The 12380-nt window shown below is 38.8% G+C and overlaps 1 protein-coding gene across 2 annotated transcripts in view; it reads left to right on the forward strand.

Annotated features, from left to right (window-relative positions):
* The window catches only part of SH3D19 (SH3 domain containing 19), a 189479-nt gene that overhangs the window by 119205 nt on the left and 57894 nt on the right, over positions 1 to 12380 (forward strand). The gene's annotated exons all lie outside the window — the stretch shown is intronic.

Genomic DNA, 12380 nt, shown 5'->3' on the forward strand with positions numbered 1-12380 from the left:
TTTAATTTATTTTTAAAATTTACATCCAAGTTAGTTAGCATATAGTACAACAATGATTTCAGGAGTAGATTCCTTAATACCCCTTACCCATTTAGCCCATCCCCCCTCCCACAACCCCTCAGTAACCCTCTGTTTGTTCTCCATATTTAAGAGTCTCTTATGTTTTGTCCCCCTCCCTGTTTTTTATTATTTTTGCTTTCCTTCCCTTATGTTCATCTGTTTTCTCTCTTAAAGTCCTCATATGAGTGAGGTCATATAATATTTGTCTTTCTCTGACTGACTAATTTCGCTTAGAATAATACCCTCTAGTTCCATCCACGTAGTTGCGAATGGTAAGATTTCATTATTTTTGATCGCTAAGTGATACTGTATTGTGTGTGTGTGTGTGTATATATATATATACACACACACACACACACACACACACCACATCTTCTTTATCCATTCATTCATCAATGGACATTTGGGCTCTTTGCATGCTTTGGCTATTGTTGATAGTGCTGCTATAAACATTGGGGTGCATGTGCCCCTTCGAAACAGCACACCTGTATCTCGTGGATAAATACCTAGTAGTGCAATTGCTGGGTCGTAGGGTAGTTCTATTTTTAATTTTTTGAGGAATCTCCATACTGTTTTCCAGAGTGGCTGCACCAGCTTGCGTTCCTACCAGCAGTAGGAGATCCTCTTTCTCCACATCCTCGTCAACATCTGTTGTTGCCTGAGTTGTTAATGTTAGCCATTCCGACAGGTGTGAGGTGGTATCTTATTGTGGTTTTGATTTGTATTTCCCTGATGGTGAGTGATGTTGAGCATTTTTTCATGTGTCAGTTGGCCATCTGGATGTCTTCTCTGGAGAAGTGTCTATTCATGTCTTTTGCCCATTTCTTCACTGATTATTTGTTTTTTGGGTGTTGAGTTTAAGTTCTTTATAGATTTTGGATACTAACCCTTTATCTGATATGTCGTTTGCAAATATCTTCTCCCATTCTGTCGGTTGCCTTTTAGTTTTGCTTATGGTTTCCTTCGCTGTGCAGAAGCTTTTTATTTTGGTGAGGTCCCAATAGTTCATTTTTGCTTTTGTTTCCCTTGCCTCTGGAGACGTGTTGAGTAAGAAGTTGCTGCGGCCAAGCTCAAAGAGGTTTTTGCCTGCTTTCTCCTTGAGGATTTTGATGGCTTCCTGCCTTACATTTAGGTGTTTCATCCATTTTGAGTTTATTTTTGTGTATGGTGTAAGAAAGTGGTCCAGGTTCATTTTTCTGCATGTTGCTGTCCACTTTTCCCAGCATCACTTGCTGAAGAGACTATCTTTATTCCATTGGATTGGATATTCTTTCCTGCTTTGTCAAAGATTAGTTGGCCATACGTTTGTGGGTCCACTTCTGGGTTCTCTGTTCTGTTCCATTGATCTGAGTGCCTGTTCTTGTGCCAGTACCATACTGTCTTGATGATTACAGCTTTGTAATACAGCTTGAAGTCCATAAACTATGAGCATCTTATAGACAGGGTTGTCCTAGTTGATCTTGTTTCTTTGGTATCTTAGTTTCTTTGGTACTTAGCATAATACTTGGAATAGCATAACCATTAAATTTCTTGATTGAAAATTAAGATTAACTCTTAACAGTTAAGTGAATGTTTGTGTTTTGGTCAAAAATACAGAAATAACCAACTAATAAAACAAAACATGATCAGTCTCTGGATGTTGTGGATGTTTCAAACTGAAACTGCCTTACACTTGTCTAATATTTTCTTATTCCCCTCACTTTTTCCTGGCATGTAATGGGCACCCCTTTGGAACAGTACTATCGTATTTTTGCCTTTTACTAAAAAATAACTTTTCATCATAAAATTTAATCTTCCTATATTGCTGTATATCCAGAAAAGAGAGAATTAGATTTTAGCCATTTTTGTCTTTCTAGGTTTTCTGTTAAACTCTTTCTAAAGATCATTTTAGGTAGACTGTGGAGGAAAGATATAACCCTAGAAAAAATATATTTTGGTTATTAATTCCTTGGTTCATTCAGTAGGTGTTTATTGAACACAGTTATACTTTAGACCATTAGTTTTCAACTTTTCTGCATTCACATTTGACAAGGTTAAAGATTTTGTTATGACATTACAGTAATTACCACCTTTCTTGGGTGTTGAGTAGACATTGTATCCTATATCTCTTCTCAAAATAAGTTGTACTTGTTCTACATCATATACAATAACCCACTTAGATATATCCTGTCTGATTAACATCACTATATGTTATTGTATATTATACATAGTTTTAAATTTAGCACACCAGTGAAGAGTTTGTGCTGCTTATTATTTGGGAATTAGCAGGGGCTTAACTAATAGAGACAGTTCTAAAGATAGAGTACAATGAAAAACTGTGAATAGGCAGAATTACCCCTGAAACTGCGTTAATTGATACTTATTGCCAAATTAGGTGCCATGTTGGAGTCTAATGTACCATTCCTTAATAAGGTAAATCTGGCCAGTTTTCTGTCTACTATTAGAAGAGTACTACCCTTTGTTGAGCACCAGATGCTCATCAAGGTGACATTTGGCATGAAAAATACCTGTTTATTTATTTATTTTTTAACATTTATTTATTGCCGAGAGACAGAGCATGAACAGGGGAGGGGCAGAGAGAGAGGGAGACACAGAATCAGAAGCAGGCTCCAGGCTCTGAGCTGTCAGCAGAGAGCCCAATGTGGGACTTGAACCCACGAACCATGAGATCATGACCTGAGCTGAAGTCGGACACTCAGCTGACTGAGCCATCCAGGTACCCCAATATTTATTTTTGAGAGAGAATGAGAACAGGGGAGGGGCAGAGAAAGAGGGAGAGAGGATCTGAAGAGGGCTCTGTGCTGACAACAGAGAGCTGATATGGGGCTCCAACTCATGAACTGTGAGATCATGACTTGAGCCAAAGTTGGATGCTTAACTGACTTAGCCACCCAGGTGCCCCCCAAAATAGCTATTTTTAAATATTAGACCCAGACAGTCTTAGCAAGGTGAACATCAACAAGATATAACTGGGAATAGAGATCAACAGAACTAAACCAGCAAAATTATTTGGTGGGGGATTTGCTTATTAAGTAAATTGTAGGTGGAGTCACCTCTACTATTTAAATTATATTTGTTTCTCTCTAGGGGTAGGATTGAGTTCACTGTAGTAGTGAGCACTTACTGTAATTCCACTGAGTTGTATAAAATATGTATAAAAATATGTATAAAATATGTATAAAAATGAGTAAAAACCAGTCTTTCTTTGAGAAGTTTGCAGTCTAAATAGGAAGTCAAGACATGCATGTACTGGGGGGGAAAATCAACAACAGAGAAAACAACTTAAAGAATTGGGAAGGACAGGGCAACATGTTCTAATTTTAAATGTACTGTTGTTATTAATAGTAGAGTTGAAGGCTTTTTCCAGGATCTGTGAAATTTTTCATGGGATTTTTATTTATTTTTTTATTTTTTAATTTTTTTTTAACGTTTATTTATTTTTGAGACAGAGAGAGACAGAGCATGAACAGGGGAGGGTCAGAGAGAGGGAGACACAGAATCTGAAACAGGCTCCAGGCTCTGAGCTGTCAGAACAGAGCCCGACGTGGGGCTCGAACTCACGGACCGTGAGATCATGACCTGAGCCGAAGTCGGCTGCTTAACCGACTGACCCACCCAGGTGCCCCCATGGGATTTTTTTTTTAATAGGGCTAAAGAAATATGAAATTCTTCAGAGCTACTGATCACTACATCCATTTTGTGAAAAGCATCATGGGAAGGGTGATGGAAAGGGAGAGAAATCTGTGTTCTCAGTAGGGATAATACAGTGCTCACAAAAGCTTGTCCATTTGTTTCATTCTCTTGACTTTGTTATTGCTTAGTCTTGGTAGGAGATTAGGTATATGAGAAGTATGCATTGTGAAACTCAGAAAGGTTGTAAGTAGTGAATATTAATTGCAACTGAAATGCAAATGGTCAATTATTTGAGTTTATAAAGTACAATTATGATAAGTATAGGGTAACTCAACTGGTGTTGGCAGGATAGTTCCAAAAATTTCAGCCTTATATAATTATGAACTATACACATTTGTGTATTGGAAAATAGGGTAGGAAATGTAACTAACATTTTGAGACTTTATATATAATGTTTTTTATTTTATTTTTTTTATTTTTGAGAGAAAGAGAGACAAAGTGCGAGCTGGGAGGGGCAGAGAGAGAGGGAGACAGAATCCAAAGCAGGCTCCAGGTTCTGAGCTGTCAGCATAGAGCCTGATGCAGGTCCTGAACTCACAGACTGCAAGATCATGACCTGAGCTGAAGTTGGACGCCCAACCAACCGAACCACCCAGATGCCCCATTGAGACTTTTATATGTGCTAAGTGCTGTACTGTATATTTTATGTAGTTTTTTTCATTCAATATTAGTGACAAGTAAAAAGATTGACATTAGTATTCTTACATTACAGAGGAAACAATTCCAGCAAATAAATAAATTAGAAATAAGAAAGCAGGTCTCTGGCTGGTTTCAGATTCTGTATTCTTCCCACTACAATCATGATGCCCCAGTAGGTACATCATATATCCTATTTGCTTTTTCTCTACAGGTCATCCTCCATATTCTCTATACTCACAGATATGACTGTTAATAGAACTCATTTTACAAATGTATAATGGGTAGAATGTGTTAATGAAAACTCATTTAAATATGTATGGGCTTTCTTTGTCCTGAAACTGTGTAGATAAAGGTAGCACATTTGTTTTGCTTGTCTTTGAAAAATATTAAGTAGAAAAATACCCAGTGTAACTTGATGTTGTATTACAGATCTTAATTGAGCTGTCAATGGTGATAAGAAAGTGAAATCAGAACTCTTACAACTTTTTCCCTAAAGCTTTCAGAATATTAATAGAAATATTTTGTAGTTTTGTTACAATTTTTAGCTTTAGCAAAAGCCATTCTGGTTGGATTTGAATTATTTTTTTCTCACTAATCTTTATTCTCTGCTTCTTCAGAAGGGATTCACCCCCTTAGTATATACCCAAATTTCGAACTATGGAGGTTCATCAGAATTTTAGAAAGAATAGGTAATTTGTTTTCATTAGTTTTAAGTAATACATTTATTCTTTTTCATTTCCTACAGTTTGTCAGATATGGCTCTACATATTATGATGATGATCTTAATTTAGACATTATTAAAATGGCATTATAGCCTTATATTTGTCTCTGTAGCACAATATCATTTACTAATTCATACTTTCATCTCCCATTACATAATAATACCTTATTCTAGCAGGTAGTATAGGCTATTAAAAGTTTGACAGATACCCAAGATGAAAACACAAGTAAGGTAAAACCTCGGATTGCAAGTAACTTGTTCTGCGAGTGATCTGCAAGACGAGCAAACATTTCTAATCAATTTTAAGTTGATAAATGAGTGATGTCTTGCAATACAAGTAGTATGTGACACTGAATGTCACATGATCACAAGTGAGCCAGTGGTTCTTGAAATTCACTTTGATATACAAGTGCTTTGGATTGCAAGCATGTTTCCAGAACAAATTATGCTCACAAACCAAGGTTTTACTGTATTTGTTATTATATAACATTATTGCTTTCTGTTTTGAGAAGCAAATCAAGGTTGATCCAAGGCTTTTTTTGTTTATAAAAGTATATGTAAGGTTTTTTGATTTTGGGTGTTTTGTCTTGTTTTGTTTTTTTGAAATGCAGTAAGTCAAAGACTTGTTTATTGGAGTCCTAAAATAAGTATCATTTTTTTAAGTGCAGGTAATCCTTGATTTATAAACAGCTGACTTTAAAAGGTTTTTTTTTTCATAGAATGACTGGCTTCGTATGTTCTTTCGTAGAAAGACTCGTTTTGTTTTTCCACCTAGTAGAGCCATAGTACCACTTTTCTCAAACTGTTATTGGTGCTAGAAATTTCTTTTACTTTTTTCTTCTTTCCTTCTCATTGCCTTTGTTTCATTCTTTTATATGTAGCCCCCAATTTTATCCCACTACTGCTACCACCAACTTGGCAACCAGTAATGACAAAGTCATCTTCTTTCCCATCCATATAAATCCTATCACTCTGTTTTGTTGTCACTAACTTAGTGGTTCTTAAGTGAGGGCAGTTCCCCCCTCACTCCTGCCTTCCCAGAGGATAGGTGGCAATGTCTGGAGATATTTTGGGTTGTCACAGCTGGCAGTGGGTGGGAAGAAGTATGCTTTTGGTATCTAGTAGGTAGTAGCTGGGGATGCTGCTAATCATCCTATAATAAATAGGACAAGCCCTCGTCCTTAACAAATGCCAGTAGTGCCAATGACAAGAACTTGCATTAGCTCTCTTCAAGCATCAGCTCTGTGTTTTCTTCAACTCTCCTAGAACTAAATTTAGACACCCCTATCCCAAGGTCTCGTAATACCTTGTGAAACATTTTTTCACATTCTTTTTTTTTTTTAACTTTTATTTATAGATCTTGTCAATGTGACTGCATACCTCTTGAGGGCAGAGGTTGTATATTCATATTGGTGCCCCAATTTGTGGTATAATGCCAGGTACGTAGTGAGAGCTCCATAGATGAATAATTGCCTGCATAAATAAGACACCCCGGACTTCTCTGTTACCTTTACAGCACTTCCAAAAACTTCCACTTGCTCACCTCTCTCTCTTATCTTTTCTTTCCGACCTCCACTCATTATGTATCTCATCAAATATTAGTGTACCAAGCCTATCACCAATATATGTAGTTCCTAAAAATGTGGATCTGCCCACAGTTTTCAAACCGAATATTGACAGTCCAGGGTTTATTCATAAATGCTTTTATTAAAGACAGGCAAATACCATGGTTTGAACATACAGACCAGCTACAGTTAACAATGCTTGTTCTAAGGAGATATCCCAGATAAATTCTTACTTGCTTTTGAGATACGTTGCCGTCCTATCCTTGCCCCATAGATTCTTAGTGTTTAATCTGGCTGGTGATGCCTGGCACTAATACTTCCCTCTCTAGCATCTTCTCACTTTGGCATGGCATTTGAGTTCCAGTCCTTTCTTATGTCTTACCATGACTTCCTTGTATGCTGTGCTCAACTGTCCCCTCATACATAGTCTTTTGTACATACTGCCTGATGCTCCCTATACAGACCCTTTCTTCCCACACATTCTTCTGTCTCAGTCAATACACATGTGACATTTTTGAAGCTTTTCCTTAGACTCCAAGATCGAGTGATATATGCCTTCTTTGCATCCATAGCACGTTGTGCCTACCCTTGCATAGTGTTAATAGAAAGGCAGTTGCAATATTTGTCTTTCTCACTGAGAGGAGTCTATGCTTTCAAGGCATTCCTAGTGCTGTGTGTGTGTGTGTGTGTGTGTGTGTGTGTGTGTAAAATATTACATACTACATATGTAATAAGCATTGGTTGTGTGAGAATGAATGAGCCAGAATACCTCTTCCAACCTGCAAAAATCACACCAGTCTGATTAAACCTTTCTGCTAGAAAATAGAAATGAATCCAAATGTTGAGAGCCTTTGGAGAAGATGGTATAAAGAGATAAATTTTGGGGCGCCTGGGTGGCGCAGTCGGTTAAGCGTCCGACTTCAGCCAGGTCACGATCTCGCGGTCCGTGAGTTCGAGCCCCGCGTCAGGCTCTGGGCTGATGGCTCGGAGCCTGGAGCCTGTTTCCGATTCTGTGTCTCCCTCTCTCTCTGCCCCTCCCCCGTTCATGCTCTGTCTCTCTCTGTCCCAAAAATAAATAAAAAACGTTGAAAAAAAAATTAAAAAAAAAAAAAAAGAGATAAATTTTATGTTCACTGGCAGGTTTATCAGCTTAATCAGAGGGCTACACCTCTAGGTCACACTAGCTTTACCCTTTGTCAAGCTAATGACCTTACCGACTGGTACTTTAATCATGTACCATGGCTTTAATTGAGGGTTTTTACAGTGTATTTTCAAAATATATTCAGTTGCCCCTGCACAGAGAAGGAACTCCAAAACCAGATGTGGTGGCGATGATGGGCACTTGGAGGCATTCTGATTTGTGTACCAAACTAGCCACATTCAGAAACTTCATTTACTGGTTTGTGAAACGTTTTTCCTTGCCAAAGAGAAGGGCAGGGGAAATTATTTAAAACTTGGAAACAAGCTGTTGCTTTGAAAGTTGTATTAATATTTTTTAGATTATTTCAGAATGATAAATAAAACATGATCCAAAATAAAAAGAGAGGTTGGATTTTCTTAGGTGAGATTAAGAATGACTATCATGATTTGCTTTGTTGTTGCTGTTTTTGACAGTATCAAAACTAGTAACCTCTGTTTTCTCCTGCGTCTGCAAAATCTGGATGAGATTCCATTGTGAAATTTTTTGAATTAGCTTTATGCTTGAGGGTACTTGCCTATATAGTGAACTTTGAAAAGCATCTAGGTACCTTTGCCTATCCACTCAAGCAAGAACTATAGACTTGACTGTAATCGGATGGTACTATTCACAGCTGATTCTGTCACTAGCAGCTGTGTAACTGCAGACAGGATACCTAACCTCTAAGCCTTATTTTGTTCGTTTGTAAAAAAGATCAATGTGTTTGGGCACATGTAATGATAGCAGTTTTCATTATCATCTTCATTGCTGAAATCTTATCATTAGAAATTAATTTCATTAGGTTAAGAATCTCCTTTTTTAATTTTTTTAATGTTTATTTATTTTTGAGAGCGAGATAGTGTAAGTGGGGGAGGGGCAGAGAGAGAGCGAGCGAGAGACACAGAATCTAAAGCAGGCATCAGGCTTTGTGCTAATAGCACAGAACCTGAGACAGGGCCCAAACTCACAAACCATGAGATCATGACCTGAGCTAAAGTCGGACACTGAGCCACCGACTGAGCCACCTAGGCACCCCAGGTTAAGAATCTCTTAAGATGCAATTTTCTTTCTTAAAAGCACCTTAACACTAATTAAGGCTATGTGCAAATGCAGGAGTAGACAGTTACCTTACAACACAGCCTAAGGGCTTATTGTAAAAGAGTGGGAAGAAAGGATAGAAAGGGACTCTGAATGGCTGGATACTCCCCCAAAGTCCCAGAGGAAGATAAATCATCAGGAATTAGACCTGACACTACTTTGTCTTGACCTCAGCTTTTGGTTCTTCTCTCAGAATCTGAAAGCCATTTACTTCCCCTAACCCTTCATTTACCTCCTGGTGGGTCTTTGGCTGTTACATGTCAGGAGTGGTTTTATCTGCCTTCCGGAAAACAAAGGTACCTGATGATAGGGGCCGCAGCACTTGAAGAGCAGAAGGCAGAAGTTCTGGGTCAACTCTGTCAAGGGCCAGCACATAGACTCATACATTTAGAATGGAGGGAAGATGCCATTTGGCAGTCCTTTGTTTTGCCATGGAGTGGCATAGGCTCAGGCTCTCTTGCAATAACAGAAACCAGAGGGGAGCAAAGTAATCACAAAGAAAAAAATAATTGAAAAATATAAAAACTATGTGATATCACACCCCAACATGGAAACCTGTCAAGGGTCGTATGTGTTGTCATGTTTTGTGATGTCCCTTAAGATAACGAAAAAACATCAGTAATTATAATCGCAGCAATAACAATAGTGTATTATTGAACACACATATCATTCCAGGGCCAGTGTAAGATGCTTTAGTGGATTTTCCCTCTTATTCTCCACAACAACCTCATGAGGGAGTTAAGTTATTCCTGATTTTATACATGAAAAAACACGAAGAGAAGCTAAGTAATTTGCACACAGCTACACCACCTAACAAGTAGAGGCACCAGGAGTACGTATGAACAATGGGACTTTGGAACCAGCTCTCTCAACCACTGGGCTCTACTGCTTCCTCCTCTGATCAGTGATTCTATGGCCATGTCTACTGTCCCATAGTGGCCATCCTTCCTGGAGGTTCCCAGCTAAGACCTGAACCTGAGCTTATGCTGAGGAATAACTCCCATGAGGTTTTCTGTTAAGACTACTGAGTGGTACCTTCACTGTAGCCTTTGCTCTACATAAAGGTGGAGAAAAAGAGACATCTTTTGCATCCATAGCTACACTTGAGATACAGAAATTGTATGCACTACACAGCCAGGAAGTTACACCAGCATCTCCCAAAACTGCTTCCCACGGAGATGTATTTGACCACAGGCCTCCTTTATTTTCCCTACCACAAAACCTGTTAACCTAGAAAGGAGAACTTTACAGTTTGGAAAATGCTGTTTTAGACATTAAGATACTGATTGGTTAGTTGGCTAGCTGCCTGGCTGGCTGGCTGGCTGGCTTGCTGGTTTATGGAATTAGCCTAAGCATGATGCTTATAAATCTTGAGAATTATAGAACCTTGGCTGACCTCAGTCAAAATTATTTTGTGCCAAGGTTTCTGCCACCCCCATAGGCCCCCCAACTTTTTATCGAAGTGTAACATACATACACGAAAGGTACAGCTCAATTAACTATCACATCTACTCGGCCCCCAGAAGACCCCACATGTGCGTTTTCTAGGGCTGCCATAATAAGTGCCACAAACTGGGTGACTTAAAACAACAGAAATTTATTGTTTCGCAATTCTGGAGGTTAGAAGTCTAAAAGCAAGATGTCATCAGGGTCACGCTCCCTCTGAAATCCATAGGGGAATCCTTCCTTGCCTCTTGCTATCTTCTGGTGGTCTGTGGACAATCTTTGGCTTTCTTGGCTTGCGGCTGCATCATTGCAGGTCTCTGCCTCATTGTCACATGGTGCCTTTCCTGTGTGTCTCTGTCTTCACATGGTTTCCTTCTAAGGATAGCAGTCATATTGGATTAGGGGACCATTCTAGTCCTGTATGACCTCATCTTAACTAATTACATCTGTAAGGAACCTATTTCCAAAAAAAGGTTATTTTCTGAGGTTAGATTTCAACATGTCCTTTTTGGGAGGGGGACGGTTTGACCCAGACACCCCCATGTTCCACTCCAATCAGTACACCTTCCTCCTTCACAAAGGTAACAGCAAACTGGTAAATAATAACAACATTATACCAAATCAGTGGTAATGAGCAAGGAGATAATGATGTAGACACTCCACATGCTCTGCCTGGACATACACATGGAATTTTGACTTTCTTGGCCCTGCCTCTAGGTACTGATTTTGATTCTATTAATTACTTTATAGAGTCTCTCCACTTTTGCATCCAGAAGTTTCTCCTACAACCCTCAGTCAACCTATTTGCATTTTAGTACTGTTAATCTCTTCTATGTTATACTAATTTTTTTTCAAGTAGTTGTTTACACAAGCCTTCAAGAACTGGTTTTAAAAATGAGCATTGCTTACCCAACTAACGTGGATGGATCTAGAGGGTATAATGCTAAGTGAAATAAGTCAGTCAGAGAAAGACAAATTCCATATGATTTCACTCATATGTGGACTTAAACAAAACCAAGAAAAGAAGAGAAAACAAAAAACCGATTCTTAAACACAGAGAACAAACTGGTAGTTGCCAGAAGGGAGGTGGGTCAGAGGATGGGTGAAACAGTGAAGGGGATTAAGAGTACACTTACCATGATGAGCACTGAATAATGTGCAGAATTGTTGAAGTATTATGTTGTTCACCTGAAACTACTATAGCAGTATGTTAATTATACTTGAATTTTTTTTAAATCTAATTAACACAATAAATCAGTATTGCTGAAAACATTTTTTATGTTTAACTTTTTCAACGTTTTTTAAAATTTATTTTTGAGAGACAGAGCACAAGTGGGTGAGGGGCAGAGAGAGAGGGAGACAGAATCTGAAGCAGGATCCGGGCTTTGAGCTGTCAGCACAGAGCCCGATGCAGGGCTTGAACCCAAGAACCATGAGATCATGACCTAAGCTGGAGTTGATGCTCAACCAACTGAGCCACCGAGGCGCCCTGAAAACACCTATGTTTTTATATTATTGTCCTACTTTCATAAGCCTTGGAGATCTCCTCTTGCTTAATTTGGGGGGAGTGGGGGTCTGGCAGAATAGTATATTCTTAAAGTGTCCCTACCATATAATGAACTGATACGTTATTGTAGCTTCCTGAAGTATTATCTTATCTACTTAAGAAACAGCAAGAGATGGGGCACCTGGGTGGCTCAGTCGGTTAAGCCTCCGACTTCAGCTCAGGTCACGATCTCACGGTCCGTGAGTTCGAGCCCCGCATCGGGCTCTGGGCTGATGGCTCAGAGCCTGGAACCTGCTTCCGATTCTGTGTCTCCCTCTCTCTCTGCCCCTCCCCCGTTCATGCTCTGTCTCTCTCTGTCTCAAAAATAAATAAACGTTAAAAAAAAAAATTAAAAAAGAAACAGCAAGAGGATTTATACAGATTACCATCAGCATAAATTTAATAATCAAAAATAAGCCTAAATGTTAAGAGCAT

This window comes from Neofelis nebulosa, chromosome 3 (assembly GCF_028018385.1).
Source record: "Neofelis nebulosa isolate mNeoNeb1 chromosome 3, mNeoNeb1.pri, whole genome shotgun sequence".
NCBI classification, from domain to species: domain Eukaryota; kingdom Metazoa; phylum Chordata; class Mammalia; order Carnivora; family Felidae; genus Neofelis; species Neofelis nebulosa.